This window comes from Podarcis pityusensis, assembly GCF_964106645.2.
Source record: "Podarcis pityusensis genome assembly, chromosome: 2".
In the NCBI taxonomy this organism is placed as follows: Eukaryota; Metazoa; Chordata; class Lepidosauria; order Squamata; family Lacertidae; genus Podarcis; species Podarcis pityusensis.
The window spans coordinates 44,713,233-44,731,150 of record NC_138029.1 but is presented as its reverse complement, the minus strand read 5'-3'; the positions used below and the strand labels follow the sequence as shown (position 1 = coordinate 44,731,150).

The following is a 17,918-nucleotide window of genomic DNA, read 5'->3' as shown; positions in this document are numbered from 1 at the left end:
CCTGAGAGCGAGCGTATGGATCCGTCCCTCCCAGGGCACAGGGAGCTTTGAATCATGGGTATTGTCTGTTTAAGACAAACAGCATGTGTGCTGCAGATAAGAAACACTATGAATTTAAATGAAAGCTTTTGCTAAAAACAGACAAAACAGTCATGTGCTTTTTATTCCTTCACACTTGCCAACTGTGGGGGCAAGTTAATGCTGGGTGGAATGTTAAATACTAAAAATGAATGTACATTTTTACTGAGGAGAAGAGGTGCCCTAGTTAGTTTTAAAATGTGTCTGTCACAATGCGCACTGAGGGAACATATTACTTTGTGAGGCTGCAGAGAGCGAGGGGGGGGGGACGCAAGATGAGCTCTGGAGATACTGCACTGTGACTGCTGCTTTTTAAAATCCCCTTGCATGCTAAAGGCTGGGTGCAAAACAGTGCCTGAAATGGCATTTGGAAATGGGATGAGCAGCTCAGGAATCACATTTTACCTCCATGCAGAGTCACACTGAGTGTCCCACAGTACTAGCAGTTTGAAGAACTGCCTATTTGTGAAAAACTGAAAATTTTGCAGATCTGCGTGGCATGCAAATGAAAAATCCCTAGTATGAATTATATTGAGCTATTCTCCTCAAACACCTACAATTCCCACAGTAGTTTAATCACCAGAGCCAGTGTGGTGTAGTGGTTAAGAGCGGTAGATTTGTAATCTGGTGAACCAGGTTCACATCTCCGCTCCTCCACATGCAGCTGCTGGGTAACCTTGGGCTAGTCACACTTCTCTGAAGTCTCTCAGCCCCACTCACCTCACAGAGTGTTTGTTGTGGGGGAGGAAGGGAAAGGAAAATGTTAGCCGCTTTGAGACTCCTTCGGGTAGTGATAAAGCGGGATATCAAATCCAAATCCAAACTCTTCTTCATCAACCCGTCTTTCCCAGGGAACTCTGGAAATTGTAGCTCTTGAGGGGAATAGGGGTTTCCTAACAGCTCTAAGCATCCTTAACAAACTGCACTTCCCTGGATTTTTGGGGTAAGAGGGGGAGCCATAACTGTTTAAAGTGTTAAGACATTGCTTTAAATATATAGTGCAGACGGGGCCAAAAACTGGTTGTGTCTAGCTTATATAGGGTTGCCATATTTCATAAAGTAAAAACCAGACCATCACGAAAATGCAAAAAACCCACGATTTTCCAATTGACTTGCCTAAGATCCAGGACAAAGTGCTGCCTTTTGGAAATCCACCCCCCACCCGACAGCAATTCCACCTTTCAAATGCCAGTGATGTCCGGGAAAATCCGGTGGCTTTCAATGGGACTTGAAAGTCCTTATATTTGCTTTATTTATTGGTATTCTGTACAGCCTTTTTAATTGCATGCCATATAAAATAATAAAAAGACACTACGCCATTATTGTGTATGTGAACAGCTTGTTTTAGTAGTATGTTTTAAAAGTGGTGGGCGACAACTAGCTGCAATGCCCCACCTGCTCACAGACTTCTGTTTGCACAAATGGGACTTACTCTTTCTTCCCTCTGCAGCCCCCCACCCCGGCCCCATTTGGGGGACCCTTGAAAAGATGGGGGGGTGCAGGGTGACTGCAGGAGGCAGAGCAGAAGGGGGAATCCTATCACACCTGCTGGTCCAATGTATCTTTAAGAGGTTTATTCTGTTTCAGATAGGATATATTGGTTTACATAATAAGACATATTCTGCAATAATTTGAACAATACAAGAATGAGTGTAAGGCTAGTGGAACCCCCAATGTGATGCTCATGGACACTATGGCAACCTCAGATTGTTTGTACTCACCAAGGCCTTCTTGCCCCTGTCATTTTTGAAAATGGCTTTAACACCCCCCCCCCAAAAAACCCCATGGGTATCCTTGGACTGGCTGGAAAATATAGGCATTATCAAGGTATTCTACCCTCCTTTTCCTCATAATGCCTTTGGTGTGCCCATTGGAATGCTTTGTCTACCTTTGCATTTAGCTATTTGTCTGAATGTGCATTTGGCCTAACTTTTTGGACTTTTGTTTGTTTGGAGGGGTTGTCTGCTTTTGCTGCCTGGGTTTTATTTGCCTTTGGGGGGCATGTTGATGGTTTGCCTATTTTATTTCGAAGGGGACTGTATTTTTAAGCACCTTAAAAGAGGTAAGGAATATAATTAGGATCCTCAATTTCCAAAATGGTGTGCAGAAACAAAACACAGGCTTCTCATCACAAGAGCTGAAATTGTAGCAGCTTTTGCTGTCTCTAGCAGAGATCCATCAGAAACTAGAGCCCCCCCCCCCCACTCCTTGGGGAACTGCCCCAGATCATGGAGTTCTTTACTGAAAGCACGCTCAAGCTTTCCTTCATTTATTTTAGAAAAACTGGAGGTAGAGATTACTTTAGAAGAGTGGAAAGGTATTTCAGAGACATCATCACTCACTGCTGACATTCTATGCTTTAATTCTGAAATGGAACTACTCCCTTCTGAGTAGTTAAATCTACAGTGTATTAATAGTTTAAAATTTAAGCTTGCTGCTACGGAGCTAAACCTTGCCCTAACCTTTATTCTTCAAATTGACAACGAAACTTCCTTATTAGGAGGCAGGAGGAGCGGAGTGAATTGTTAGGACGTATTTGGCTTTGAAGAGATAGTTTCTACTCTAGAAAATTTCACACCACAAAATATGTGTATCAGGCACTCAAACTCGACAGTGTAGTAGTTCTGATATTTTATAGCTTCTGTGTTAACTCTGTGCGACTGAGTCACTGATTCAGCAAGGCTGTATCACTTCGCTGGAAAAACATACTCAGTCAACTTCTGTTTTAAACCTATCATTATGCTTTTTTCAAGACAGATGAATTACCTTAAGTTTGCATCTTTTAGCAAACAGAATTGAACCATACTGTATTCTCTTCAGTGCTGGTGTATATTTAAGTATTACTTTATGGGTTTAAAAAAAACAAAATAATCTATAAGTTCTTGTACATTATTAGTTCTAGTACAATCTGAACTCTTGTGCCCCAAATAAGAACTCCGTAGTTGCTTGCCTTTAAGCATGGAACACATTTGTTTTGGGGTTTTGTATTACCTGTATGGAGATATGAATTTACTAAATGAAATACATATTTTATTTTTAAAATAGCAGCTCTACCCCCCCCCCAAAAAAACCTGGAACTAGGGTTAACCATTCCTTAAATGTGCTATTTTCCTCATCAAACTCTCCCTCTTCCAAAGCTATCTGACCAGATTAGGAAAAAATAAAACCTTTAAGGCTCTAAATTATCCACTTACTGAACTCCCATGTCATGACTCTTGCTTTTTAACTGGTATCCCAAAACAGAGGCCTACAGACAGTTTCTTACCACAGCTTTTCCATACAGGAGGTCCCAGTGAATTCCTATCCTTGAATTTAAAAGGTTAGCTACAATAGAGGTAGGCTCTACAGCTTCAATTTGGAGGGCTTATCTCCAGTCTCAACACTGTGGTGCTTAGCTCTGAAATAGGAGATAAAAGATCCCGCTGACTGATTTTCAGATGTCTTTTCTAAAGGGCAGGCAGAGGGATTTTAAAAATCTCTCAATCAGGAGAAAAATGCTGTATCAGCTCTTTAGAGATTCCTCTCTACAGAACAAAGATCTCCTGATCTGATTGGGAGATAAAAGTTTCCAGGGCTAGAGGGGCCATTTCTTGTGAGTTGCTGGACCAGATTCGGGCCATGGGTTAGCCATCCTTCTTGCAGAGCTTCAGGTGCTCACTGATCATTAACTACTAGTCCCACTCTCTGACAAATGGTTGCCATCTATAGTTCTGGAGAATTGTGTATGTGTGTTTCTTCAACTGAGGGGTCAAAGTTAATCAGCTTATCATTTGCTAGGGCTCAACTAGCAGCTGTTAAGCAGGACTAACTCACAACTCATCCTAGAATAGACTCATTCAGTATAAGAAATCTCTCTCTCCCTCTCTTTCTCTCTCTCTCTCATTATTCTAATGTCACTCAGGAAGCCTCTGCTCTTTTGTACCTTCGTGCTAGCCACCTGGTTTAGACATCTGATACCTCCCCATTCTTCAGAAGGGAAGGTGCAACAGAGCCAGTGGACCAGAGAGGATTTATATACTAAAGCAAGAGTGAACTATGGAATAAAAGACCCAGGGGCTGCCAGGGGAAAACCCCTATGATTCTTCTTCCAGTGTGACCAAGGATCCCTCATGCCTAGCAGTGCTCAGATATCAAGACAGTCTGCAGGAATGTAGGATTAAAATCTGTGTGTGGTTAGGCAAAAGTCTATCCCATTAACTGGAGTAATTTCATTGGAAATATGTGGGAGAAGGCAATGTTAAAGTTAAAACAGCTTAGAGTTCAAGAATGGGGAACTCTGGCTTTCCATGTCCTTTCCAATAAATTGCCTATGGAAGACCTTCATTTTGGGAGTGAGGTTTCTAAAGGGTTTTAAAAGGTGAGACATTAAAAGGATTTTAAAAGGTGAGACATTGATCTTTCTGAATTTGCACAGAGCAACTGCCTCCTTCCTTCCCCTCTCCCTTCCTCCAAGGAGCTTGGGTTGGCATACATGGTCACCCCCACCCCTACTTTTATTCTCACAAGTTCAGTATTAGAAACTGTGATAGAAAATCTAGGAGCCAAATGGCTTATGGGACCTGGGTTGTGGGCGCCGAAACAGAATGCCTAGTCACCATGGGTGGGGGGTGGGTCAGCAACACTTTTTATTTTTATTATTTTGATAGTCATAAACTAATGCGCAATTCACATCGGTTACACATAGTTAATATCACATTCTTAGCGGAAATTGTTAATACATGTTTAATTTGTTTACAATAAAAATATTGGTACCATGGTTCAGTTTTCATAACACTCTACTCTTTATTGTTAAACACCTTAACATATTGACTGTCCTTAACATATACTTTGAGGCTTCAAAGCACATACATTTCAGTAATCCCTGAGTGTCAGCCAGGTGCAAAAAATGACACCCAGACTTTTTGAGGTGCTCGCAAATGGAGAATCTTTAGGCACAAAATGCACCTGATGCCCTGCTAATTTCGAACCCCTATCCTGCAAAATAGATTAGGCTGAGAAATAGTGATTGGCCCAAAGTCACCCAGTGACTTTTGTGGCAAAGCGGGGATTTGAATCCACGTCTGCCCAGTCTAATCCCAACGCACTAGGCACTGCACTGGTTCTCACCTTGCTTAGTAACGGCCCTGTGACTCCCATGTTGAGAGTCCCACATTGTTAACCTTCAGCCAGTCACTGAAATAGAGGAATGAAGGCTAAATCTCAGTGATATTTCCTATCTAGAAAGCAAATAGTTTGGGGCAAAAATCAGTGGCATATCAGTCTGAAATGATTGAAGAGAAGGCTAAGTGTGTCTTGTATCACAGCTTCTCCAGTATGTTATTCTGCTCTGTGCTATGGCAGCAAAGCACTTATCCACCAAGGAAGTCCCTATGGGAACATGACTCTGCTCTCAGAGTAATCCAGTGTTAGCAAGCACATTAATGAGGCTTCAGTTACTCAGCCGTGGTTTGTGGAACTATTCACATTCACCTAGTATTTTTATGAGCTAACACATTTCACTTCTCTCATTTCTATGGATACACTTATCAGAAAAAATACGATTTCCCCCATCAGTTTCACTGCCTGGCTCTCACAAAAGCAAGTTCACTTTTGCCCCCAGGAGATCTCAAAGTTGCCTTGCAAGCAGAGACCATCTCTCTCTCTCTCTCTCTCTCTCTCTCTTTCTTTTTGGAGTAATTTAGTGAGCAAAAGGCCAATTAAAATATAGCTCAACTGACAGCCTTAACTTCAAGTCCTGGGCCTGGATGCTAGCAAACCAAAGTAAAAGTAAGTCAGAGAGCAGTTTCACATAGGCTTATCACACATGTTAACAACTCAAGGGCAGGAAACCCATTAACATGCTTCTGCTGGGATTGGGAATGGGAGGCAAGGTGTGGGAGTACCGTGGGACTCATAACACAGCAGCTTCCCACAATTCCTCATTAACCCCCAACAATATCATGGAATCAAATGACCAAAGCTTCCATCAATTAAGAGTTTCTGCTCAATAAAGCAGGATAGCTTCTGTTGATACCAAATTCCTTACTCCTTTGGAGTTGTGTGTTGTGAAATGTACCCAAGGGTTAGGCCCATAGCAAAGATTATAACCAGATGTTCAGCCTTGCAGATAGGTACCAACTGCTCACAGCCTACAAGAGGTCTGATCAGCCTGTGTCCTTGGGTGGCTTGAGTAGCAAGTCTGGCAAGTTATTTCCAGAAATGACTTGCCTTAAATGAAGTAGCTGTAAAGAGTGAACACAGAGCCTCCATATTCAGAGCCAGTATCTCTCTAGTTTACCAGGTGCTAGGGGACAAACTTCAGAGGAAGGCTCTCTCCATGATGCCCTGCTTTGAGCTTTGTGATCTCTGTTGGAGGCAAGAAACTGGACTAGATAATCATGTGCTCTAACTGAACTCTTAACTTAGGAGTAGTGAACTCATAAATTAGAAAATGCATGAATAAATTTTTTTTAACAGGAGTAGTGAACTCAGTGGTACTATTTCTAAGTAAGCACTAAAAGGATTGGGCCATGCAGATTAACAAGGAAAGGCATTTTCTCATGAAACCCAATGCTTCTGTTAAAGAAGCGCTCTAAGAACATTGAGCAATTTAGTAACCTCAGAAAGTTATTGCCATGTATCTGAGGGATTGCAAGCCTGCTGGCACTTGGGCTGGTCTCTTCGTTATGCAGGCAGCGTAAATCACAGAACTTTTTGTGTTCTGTGTACTTTGTGTACTTTAGTGACAGTGACCATAGCACAGCTGAAGAAGAAGAGTATTTTTGCTTCTGTCTCCCAGGTTTAGAAGTTACTATTTAAGATTGTTAATTTCCTTGTTACTGACAGAACACACACAGAGATGCTGTAAGTTATTTAAGAGGATAAGGCAAGTAGATGCTAAATTTTGTAATATGAGAGCACCAGACTTCACCCCCTGCCCCCAAATGATGCTAACTCCAGCCATGGTTGGCAAAAGATAATTCAACAGCCCTTAATATTTCCTAGCTTCTTCCTGTCCCAAGTTTCTTTCTGTGTATATAAAACCCAAGTCTGTCACAGCAACAACATAAGATCTCCCTTGACTACACAACCTTTGTGAGTATAAAACAAATGCCTCACTGTTTCACCGACACAACACTCTTCTACCTTTCTTCCTTTCTTTCTGGCAAAGCCAACAGGAACCAAATTAATGCGTAGGACTTTGTGGCTTCCTTTTACACTTGAATCAATACAGGAACCAAAGTAGTAGAAGCAAAGAACCTGGAAAAATAACCAACCAGCAGCAGACCTGGTGACTGAACTGCCTCTTGCCTTATTTGTTTATACGTAGACAACCTGACCTGTGCCCATGAGCCCATACTGAGACATTATAGGGCCACTCAGAGGCTTCACTCTATTAATGTTCTTCATCCAAGACTCCAAACACACCTGCATCCTCATTGTAGTCTTAAGATCATCCTTCTTCCGGACAGACTCATCCACCAAGGACAAACTATGGTGGCTGGGTATTGCCAGGTTTAAATGCTTGGGAGGATGGCAGGATGTACAAGTAAGTTTAAAAAAGTTACTATTGCGCAATTATTATCATTTATTATCCTACATATCCATGCTGGCCATGGAGGAAAAGAGTCCTCCTCTACGACCAACATCAAAACTCATGCTACTAACCTCTCAGCAGTCCAGGTTTATTTTTTTATTTAAAAAAAAAAGTCTACAAGATCCTTCTCTCATTCATCACCCAATGAGTTTCCTTGTTGGCCACACAGGGAGGGAAAACTCTGCCAGCCTCTTTGAAATTCCTTCTTCCCTAAGAAGTCTGTATGAGATGTGTATATTCCATCACAGGGAAGTCACAAACATCTCCTAAAGTAAATAATCTAGTTTTTCTTCCCTGTCAAATTCCAATATTCCTCCTCTCTCTCTTTTTGTTTGTTCATCAGGGAACACAGCCAACTTCCATGATCCATGTTTTACCTCAAACTATTTTCTTACATTAAAAAAACTCTCCTACTCTTGCATAACCATAATATTCATATGTTACAGCAGAATTCTTCTAAGTGTCTAGGCTAGGGCAATGTACATATGACCATCTTGGGTGTGCCCAAAATCTGCTACAGGGAACATTAACTGCTCAGCTTATTAATAAGGAACCTGCTCTTGTATTCTTTTCAGCCTTCAGCATATTTCAGGACTACGGACTCTTTCAGCAAAATGACACACTACCCCGATCATCTTAGATGGCATCTGCCTACCGGTATATTTCTATCACTCATAAATTGCTCTTGTCCTCTTTTGAACTTACTTATATGTTGGCTCTTTGTCCTGTGTCTGTAGCAAAGCAGTATCACAGGGCAACTGTACCGTGGGGGTAGGGCAGTTGTGTTAATTTAATAAGTGAATCCGTCAGTTATTATAAGTGAAAGAACAAAACAGATTTTCCAATCCAGCTGTGATTTGCAGAAATGACTCATATTCTCACCTAGGTGTTGGTTATCTGTTCCAATGGCTCTCAGTAGGTTTACTTTCTTCTCATGTGAAAGGCCTTCTATACTCGGCCCACCCCTGCATCTTTTCCAGTTCCACAATTTTAAGATGAAACGGCCAAAACTGAAAATCATATTCAACGTACAAATGCATCTGCAATTTATTTTGGTAACATGCATCATTATATAACCATATTAACACATTAAGCTCTCTCTGCCAGCACTTGGCCCTACAGCCACTGAATAGGACAATACCCCAGGCTCAGATAGGGTTGCCATCAGATATGCCTCCTTACAATAGAACGTCACATCCCCAAAAATCACAATGGATGCCGGAGCCCGCTAATCTGGAGCACTGCAATTTTATAGAACTAGGGATTTAAATTCAACACCAATCCATTGCTTTGACTATCAGAAAATTTTCAATGAACGTGAACAGAACACACAAGCCCCTCGAGACTCATTACAGTACAGGTAATAAGGTTCTAACTTAAAAAAAACAACCACCAACAACACTGCAATGATACATGCAGTTGCCACAACCAGAATTTACCATGTATATATGGAACCAATAGCTGGGAGAGTTTTTATACATTTTGAATCTGTCCTCCATACTCTGCCCTCTGTCTGGAAAGCAGGAGGCAGGACAGAGACTGAAGCTTTACAGCTCAGTGGAGGAAATAGGCAGGGAGAGGAAGAAATGTATGTGCCCTGCAAAATGCTTCCCCTTGGTTCAGCACTGCAGCAGTCTGTGTCCCTATTAAAGTGGTCGAAACCCGATCTTTCTAACCTTTGACCTATGGGTCAGGATGCAAATAGTTGTTGATTAAACAGTAAGATCCCTGACAAACAGGCTACTTCTGTGATAATTAGGCTTACAGGGACCAAGACAGCAAGTACATAGTCCAGCAGCCTCCCAGTGTCCTTATTCTCCATGAGACAATAAAGAGGGAATCCAGAAACATGGGGCTGGATGGGTGGAAACCATCATGAGAACATAATTCTTAAAAAGAATTGATTCACTCCTGTTACATCTCTTAGGATAAATAATCCAGATCACCAAGTGTTTTGCCTGTGTATCCGCCCCACTAGGTTCCAACATCCTGCACAGTTTTTCTATCCAGTATGTGTAACCATACAGAGTTAAGAACAGGATCCAATACTGCACTGCTGAATATCTCCACGTATGTAAATGACAAGTAAGTTTTCATACATGAACTGGAACTGAACCAGTTGGTTCAGGTCTGCTGAACCAGTTACTCAATCTTCACCTGCTTGAACCATAACACTTTCTGTCACAGATGAACAAGAGTTAAAAGCCAAAGCATGCAGGGAGGTGAGGCCGGGGAGAGCAAGGCAACAGTTTGACTCCCTGCAGCCCCATGCAGAACAGATAAATGGCCAATCATCTGGACACAACAACCACCAACTCAAAGTGCCTCTGTCTTCTAGAATTCCAGCTTAGCCTTTTGGCCCTCATCCACTCCACCACTGTACCCACAGAAAGCTCCAGATTCTATATTACCCTTCATCTGAGGATCACAGGGAGGTATACAGTATAAAAACACAAAAATACATAACATAATAACAAACAAAAAATAACCCCTTCCCACAGTTTAAAAGGCACAATTAACCAAATAACTTAGAGAAGAGGAATTTTTTCACCTGGCCCCTAAAGATATGTAATGAAGGTGCCAAGTGAGCCTCCCTGGGGAGAGCATCCCACAAGCGGGAGGTCATCTCACAAAAGGGCTGTTCTCATGTTGCCACCCTCTGGACTTGCAGAGGATGCATATGAAGAAGAGCCTCAGGTGATGATTGCAGGGTCTGGGTCGATTCATATGGGGAGAGTCAGTTCTTGAGGTGCTGGGGTCCTGAGCCGTTTAAGGGTATATAGATCAAAACCAGCACTTTTGAATTGGGCCCAGAAACTAATTGGCAGCGAGTGCTCAAGTCATTTTGCCCCAGTGAGCAACCTAGCTGCTGAATTCTGCACCAGCTGAAGTTTCTGAACCATCTTCAGAGGCATCCCCACATATAAAATGCTGCAGTAATCTAACCTAGAGGTCATCAGAGCATAAACAACACAAGTTAGGCTATTCTTGTCCTGAGAGGGGTGCAACTGGCCACCAGCCAAAGCTGTTGGAAGGCATTCTGTGCCACAGAAGCTACCTGGCCTCAAGCAACAGCAACAGATCCAGAAGTACCTCTAAGCTGCATACCCACTTCAAAGGGAGAGTAACACCATCAAGATCAGGCAACCTCCCATCCATCTGGCCTAGGGAACCACCCACTAACAGTGCCTCTGTCTTATCTGGATTGAGCTTCAGTTATTGGCTCTCATCCAGTCCATTAGCAAGGCAAGACAACGGTCCAACACCTCCACTGCCACACCTGCAGATGTGTCATCAGAATATTGCTCACAATGTACTCCAAAACTCTGGATGACCCCACTCAGTGGTTTCATGTAGATGTTGAACAGCATGGGGGATAAAATCAAACTCTGAGGAACCCCACATTGAAGGCTCCACAGGGCCAAAAAGCACTCCCCAAGTATCACCCTCTGGAAATTACTATCCAAGTAGGATTGGAACCACTGCAAAGCGGTGCTTACCTCCCCTAACTTGGACAGCTGCTCCAGAACGATACCATGCACAGCTTCTACTGACATAGATGTTATGGAGAAGTAGAGCTACAAGTCATTAGTATAGTGATGGCATGACTTCACAGGGTTTCTGCCAAGCTCAGGGGAGATAAGCTCAAATCTGCAAGTAGAACTATACTGTCAGCCCTCACTGAGTTAACAGTGCCATCTCTCCTCAGTGTCACCTTTCCTCATTGCTGAAGAGAGTGCAAGAAGGATGGTTCCTTAATTCACCTATGACTGTCATGCCCCAGGGAGTAAATCTTTTGACAAGAATATATTTGGAATAATAGCTGATATTTTGTGCCATCTGATCATCCCAGATTCAGCATTAGCCCTCCTGTCCAACCCCTTAGAACAGAAGAGCTCAGTGCTACACATGGATCTTAAAATCTTTCTGCTGATAGTGGCATAAATGGAAGTTGCACAGCACTTGGCCTCTCAAATCAGATTTACAATTAAGGGGTATATATCAAAGGCACAGCAGACAGTTTTCTCTGAGAAATTGACCCAACACTGCAACTCGGCAGGGGTCAGACTCACCAAGACCATCTCACTGACACCTGTCTGCCATACATAATGTGAACGGGTTTTTTGAAAAATATGATCTCCCTACTGATTCATCAGGAGGGCTAGTGAGTCTGCTGGAGCTCAACCAACACCTGTTTAAATGATTGTGTAAGTCATAATAATTTTGTAAAATGACGACTTCTGTACTCCAATTTTTTGCTTATTGTTTGTGATGCTCATCTTTATTTTAATTTATGTATATAGGAAAAAATAAAATAGATCCAAAGCAGCAATCCTGTGAACATTTACTTTGAGGCCCGATGTAACTTGGCAAGATTTACTTCTGAATAGACAGACATGCAGCTGTTCTACAAGAGTCTGTTATCTGTTTGTGCAGAACTTATTAGAAGCAGAACTTGGTTTGGACTGTGGCTTGCTCTAAACAACACTAAACAACACTGCTAACTATAATACACAGCTTCAAGTACCAGTAAGGTAATCTTTGGAGGAGAGTTCCATTGTCTGTGCACCATCTCCCTCCCATTAGTCAGACCTCAGTTGTGACAGAATATTCTTATTGAAGCCTTAATCTATATGAGAAGTTACTGCAATTTACAGCAGGATCTAACTTTTAGAGGCCCTTCTGAGGAGCTCAGTTAACAATGTATACAATGCCATATCCCTGTGCTCTTCCTCTTTTCAGAGCCAATTTTGCTGCAAAGTCGTCATGCACTATTTTTGAATAGCTCACCTGCTTATGAAAAATAACACTACAACTCTTTTCTGTTGTGAAGTCACAAGTTGACAAGACACCAATTGTGTCCTCTGGTAGAATAAACTTGGCACTTAGAAAAGCCAAATTGGAATCCAGCGAGAGAGAGAGAGAGAGAGAGAGAGAGAGAGAAAAGCAAAGACTTAAGAAAACAAATAACATATGGTGAGCTATTCAGTGGCAACTTGTTTACAATGTTCATTTATCAGGAACATACTGCACCACCTCCACAAGTATCTTCAAGAGAACAAAAACTATCCTCAAGACAGAGCCACATTGTGACCTTCTCCTTCCCTTACCACGTGCATAAGGAGTTAACCTAAGTAAAATACAGATAATCCCACCCCTTCCAAAACAACCATTGAAAACTTTAATTCCCCACCCGCCACCCCAGGAAGTTGTAAACCAAGTCTATGTTTGGGAGTAAACTCCCATTAATCTCAGCGAGAGAGTAATACTGCAATTTCCGAGTGAACGTGCACGCCAAAACAGTTAATAATCCCCCCATTCCTAGCCTGGTCTCTTCGAACCAGTATCGATCTTAACTTCTGCTGCCCCACAAGTAAAAGTTTCTGAAGTTTCGTTTCTCGAACTTTTTTCCTGAACCCCCCCCCCCGCATTTTTAAACTCTGAAAGGTCCCATTGCAGGAAAAGGAACATTTTGCCCCCTCCCCACCTCCTCCCCCCGCTGGAAGAGGAGGAGGAGGAAGGGAAGCGCCCCTCCTCCTCTCCTCTCCCCTGCCGCTTTCTTTCCGCGCCCCTTCCCCCACCGTGGCCCAAAAGCATCCTCCGAAAGCCACCGAATTCCGGGTTTCCAAGCCAACCGCCCGGCCAGGCCTTCTTCGCCTGGCAACGCCAAGGGGCTCCCACTCGAAACTTCTCCCTCGAGGGTGGCCCCGCCGCGGCGCCCTTCCTCTAGGCGGCCGGGCCCGGGGGGGAGCGAGGCGAGGAGGAGCAGGACAAAGCCCCCGCAGGGAACGTCGGGGGATTTCGGACAGGCCTGCGGAGAGGGGAAGCCCGCGCCCTCCCGGCCAGCCAGCCTGTGCGGAGGAGAAGGCGCAGGCCGGGGAGAGGCAGCGAGCGCCACCACGTTGCTTGTGAGGTCCGGGGAGGAGGAGGAGGAAGGCGGGTGGGGGGTAAGGGGGACATCCCCCCCCAACACACACACTTTGCTAAGGGGTCGCCGACTGCAGGGAGGCCTAGCAGGGGAGCCCAGGGGCGCAGCTCCTCTCCCCCTCCACACCCGAAGGCAGGCGCAGAGGTCCTCCTTTGGGGTCTGGTTTGGGGTGCAACGGAGGAAGGGGGACGGAGGGAGGGTGGGGGAAAGAGAGAGACGGGGAGGGCTGCTAAGGGGGGCCTCTCCCACCCGGGGGGGGGAATCGGCGCAGGCAACAGCTGCTATTTTAAGGATCCCCTTTCCCCCCACCCCGCCGCCCCCCTTGGGCGAACCCGGCAGGTTAGAAGGCTGCTTGGCGAGGGCGAGGAAAGTTTAAACACCCGGGATAATGGGGGGAGGGGTGCATGCATTGGAAGGAGGGTGGCGGGTGGGTGCCCCGACTTAAAAGAGTGGGGCGGGGGGCGACCCTGGAGTGGTGAGGTCTCCTGGAAGGGAGGGGGGCGACGTGGCTCTCACCTGCGCAAAGAGAAGGGGGGGGAGAGGAGATGTCGCTCAATGGAGGGGCTCTGCTCCCCTAGCCCTCCAAGCAGCACTAGCAGCAGCCATTCATTGTCAGCCTAGGCAGGCTCAGCAGAGAGCCGAGCTGGTGGATGGAGCAGCCTGCGAGCCGCTGTAGTGCTCTGCCCAGCCAAGCCAGGCCTCCGTCTCTGCGCTCCCACAGGCCTTGCTAGCGGAGCTCCGAGCCAGCTCCTGCTCGCTCCCTCGCCCCTCCTCTCCCCTTTGCCTTGGAACTGGGAAATATTTGCTCCTGAACTTGCCAGCCCGCCTGACTTTGTTCTCCGAGAGTTGGAAGCGAGTGATCTCCCAGGAGCTGGCGGGAGAAGCTCCGTATTTAACCCAGGGAAGTAAATGTTCCAATCTGAGGATCCGCAATTAAAAGAAATAGAATTTAAGGAAAGGGTTTCAGGATGACGGGCGGAATCCTCCCCGATTTGTGCCTAGAGGCGCATAAATTTCACCAAGTTTGGTTCCTGTCTCCAAACTCCGCCGACGAATGAAAACAAAAGGGAGCTAGCTTTTCTCTTCCCGCACCGTTTGCCCGGAATTAATTCTCAAGTCAACTACATACAGCGTGAGTCACACAGAAGTTTCCCAAAAAACCTGAGTCAAGTCATTCACTTTATCCTGACTGAAACAAAATCAAGCTTTCAGAAATCCTCAAATCCAAAAGACTTGTCATTAAACGGAGCTGAATAAAGATAAAAATTCAGGCTTTAGTCTTGGAAGAGGAAACAAAATGTTCAAGGCACCTAGCAACTCCCCAAAGTCAACACTGGGATGAATTCAGACAAGTGACAGGGGAAAAAAGGAGTTGAAAATAATGTTATATTCCGTACGAACATCTTTCAATACAAAAGAGAAAAATAAACTTAAGCACTTTTTCATGTTTTGAAGATATTCTCATAATTTTCTGATACAGAACTGAGCATTTAAGATTGCCTATTCTTACTTTTCCTCCACCCTGAATTCCCAGGTGCACAAACACAGTTGATCAAGCCAGTCCTCTGTTCTCATGCTCAGCTGAAAAAAAAGTATAAATATGTAACTTCTCTTGCTCACACACATCATTACGCTTTCATCTCCCTTTTGCCCCTTCTCTAAAAGGAGAATGCAAGGCTTGGGCAAGGACACGTTTGCTAATGTTAAAGTGCTGTAAACACTGTCATATAGTTTCAAAAGGAAGCTAGTTTTCAGTGGATTAGGGCAGTCGCAGGTGCACAGCTTAGGGGTCTATTGCTGTCACAAGGCTCAGACAGCATCTGTGGTGTGGAGTACATTCCATCAGCTTTGGCTGGTGGCCCAGCTGCACCGCTATCTGGAAAAGAGATAAGCTAACTTCTGTTGTCTATGCTCTGGTAACCTCTAAGTTAGATTATTGCAACATGCCATACGTGGGAATACCTCTGAAGACGGTTTGGAAACTTCAGCTGGTGCAGAATTCAGAGGTCAGGTAATGGGGCAAGATGGCTTGAGCATATTACACCAATCCTGGCCCAACTGCACTGGCTGCCAGTTAGTTTCTGGTCCCAATTCAAAGTGTTGTTATTTGATCTATAAACCCTTAAGCAGCTCAAGACTGCAACACCTGAAGAACTGACTCTCCTCATATGAACCAACCTGGAACCTATGATCATCATTTGAGCCACTTCTGTTAGTAAGAGCCATTGTGATGTTGTCACTAAACTTGCCAACTCATCACACAGAGGTACCTGGCCTAATTCTGTGCTTTTAGCTACAGCTTTATCTGTAGAAACGAACAGGTGCATTTTCACAATATGCAGATGAGCATCATAACCTGCTGTTGGGTGGAGGAACAGGAACCAGAAAAGAGCTGGCATTCTTAGCAACACCTGGAGTTACATGGTGACCTTAACTTTGGAAGACTCAAATCTAAACTCCACTTTGACTATAACATTCTCTGAGGGAATTTCCAGGCTGACGCTATTTTCAGGTGTGATTGAATCACATACCCGCAAATTCAGGTTGTGCAATAAAAGTTGATTTGGAAGTCTTGCACAAGAAACCTGCTTCCCCCAAAGATCAGGCATTTTGAGATAGGAAAGTGGTGGGGAGGGAAAGTGCACTGGACAGTGTGAGAAAATTCTTGATGCAACACCATCTAATCCACCCATCGGATCAAGGGGCAACATATTCTAGTATTTGGCCTCCATTTGTGATCAACCATATACCAGGTTGAAAAACTGCTTATAGGTAGACAGGGTTGACAGATACTCATCTTAAGATGGTGGCTGTAGCAACCAGGTTAAAGTCATCCAGTGAACTTCATTATTGAGTGGGGATTTGAACATCATTCATTCAATATGGGGTGCTAGGGGAGGGGTAGTACCTTTGGTGGGAGACATCATCCTTACCCTGCATTCAGCTCTCACCTGTGGCTCCTAGAAGCTGTCAGATGCAACAGTGGCCACACCCCAGGAACAACTTCGACTGGCTGGCTAAACCAGGTGAGTTAGGGACTTAACTTGCATGCAAAGGCAGGCTCCGGCAGATCGAGTGGATGAGACCAATAGTGGGTCCAGCAGTCAATAAGACGGTTTCTGCCCATGCTGTAGAGGGAAGTCAGGGAGTAGATGGGGCTTATCAACCTAGGAAGGTAGCCCATCTAGGAGAAGGAAAACTCTGATCCTAAATCTCTGCTGTCTTGTGGGATATCTTCAGGAGAAACAAAGTCTAACAGCAAACCCTACATAAATCAGGAGTCCCTAAGGCAGTTGGATGGCGCCTTGGATGCCTCCTGGCAACTCCTGAAGCCAAGCTGGTGCCAAACATATTGCTCTAAATTCCTTTGGACCACATAAATGAGGCCAAAATGGGGGTCTTGTCATCTGGGCAGCCCATACACACTGGCCCCAAACCTCCATACACACTGCCCAGGCTTGTGCCCTGGAGAGGTCACTTCAGTGTCACTAATGCAGCGGTTTGACTTCATCCCCAGAGGCATATTGCATTGTCTCTCGAAACAGATAGATGCCAACAGCTTAGAGTAAGTACATTGCACAAAAATGGCTCTGAACTGTGTATGGGAAAAACAGTCCCTGCTTGATTTCTGCATTTAATGCACATTACTGCATTCCTGTGCCAGGAAAAGCCTTACCTGCTTATTTTTTCAGTATGAGATTGCTGCTAAAGGAGCAAGAACAAAAAAAGGTGGCAGCTAGGTGTAAAGGAAGATAGGCTTGCATACTTTTAAATAATTGTGTAGAAGAGGCAAGTTCAGCATTGCAAGACACACCTGCCCAAATCCCTCCTTCTTTACAGCTATTAAAGCTGCAATCATATGTGTGTTTATTTGGGAGTACTACAGAATGCAGTGGGATTTACTTTGGAGTAAACAAACATAGGACCAGTTTGTAAAGGTATTGGTGTGCTCCTTTGCATCTAAAGATCCTTATCTTCTTGTCTACCTGATTTGTATATATAGATAAACTTGACAGAATATTGCAACATATGTATAATGTATTACTGTGCAATGCATGTAAGGATATCCGTGCAAAGAACAGAGCAATGTTGCTGGCCTTGTCCTTGATGTTATCTGGCTAGCCTAGCCCTGCCCACTGAATGCCCATGCACAGCGTGCAAACATATGAACAGAAACCCCTATATTTAAGGGATGAGATGTGGGGCTAGCCCTGCTATCTCTCTCATATGTGCTAGGAGGATAATCTGAACTGCCTAACACTGATGCTGATTAGCTCTAGAAAATCTCAAGCGATCTACCGAATATCAAACGAATATCAAATATATTGGAAGCCA

The 17,918-nt window shown here is 44.3% G+C and overlaps 1 protein-coding gene across 6 annotated transcripts in view; it reads right to left on the bottom strand.

The window, feature by feature from the left end:
* Positions 1-15,142, bottom strand: part of NACC1 (nucleus accumbens associated 1) — a 32,108-nt gene extending 16,966 nt beyond the window's left edge. The window contains exon 1 of one of the 6 annotated variants that reach the window (XM_080991472.1): positions 14,100-15,142. The gene's annotated coding sequence lies outside the window, so the exon portion shown is untranslated. Of the gene's footprint in view, positions 1-13,236; positions 13,579-14,099 lie in introns of those variants that run through there. The other 5 variants (XM_080991473.1, XM_080991474.1, XM_080991475.1 and 2 more) reach the window with 5 other exon arrangements.
* Between the last annotated feature and the right edge of the window lie 2,776 nt (positions 15,143-17,918).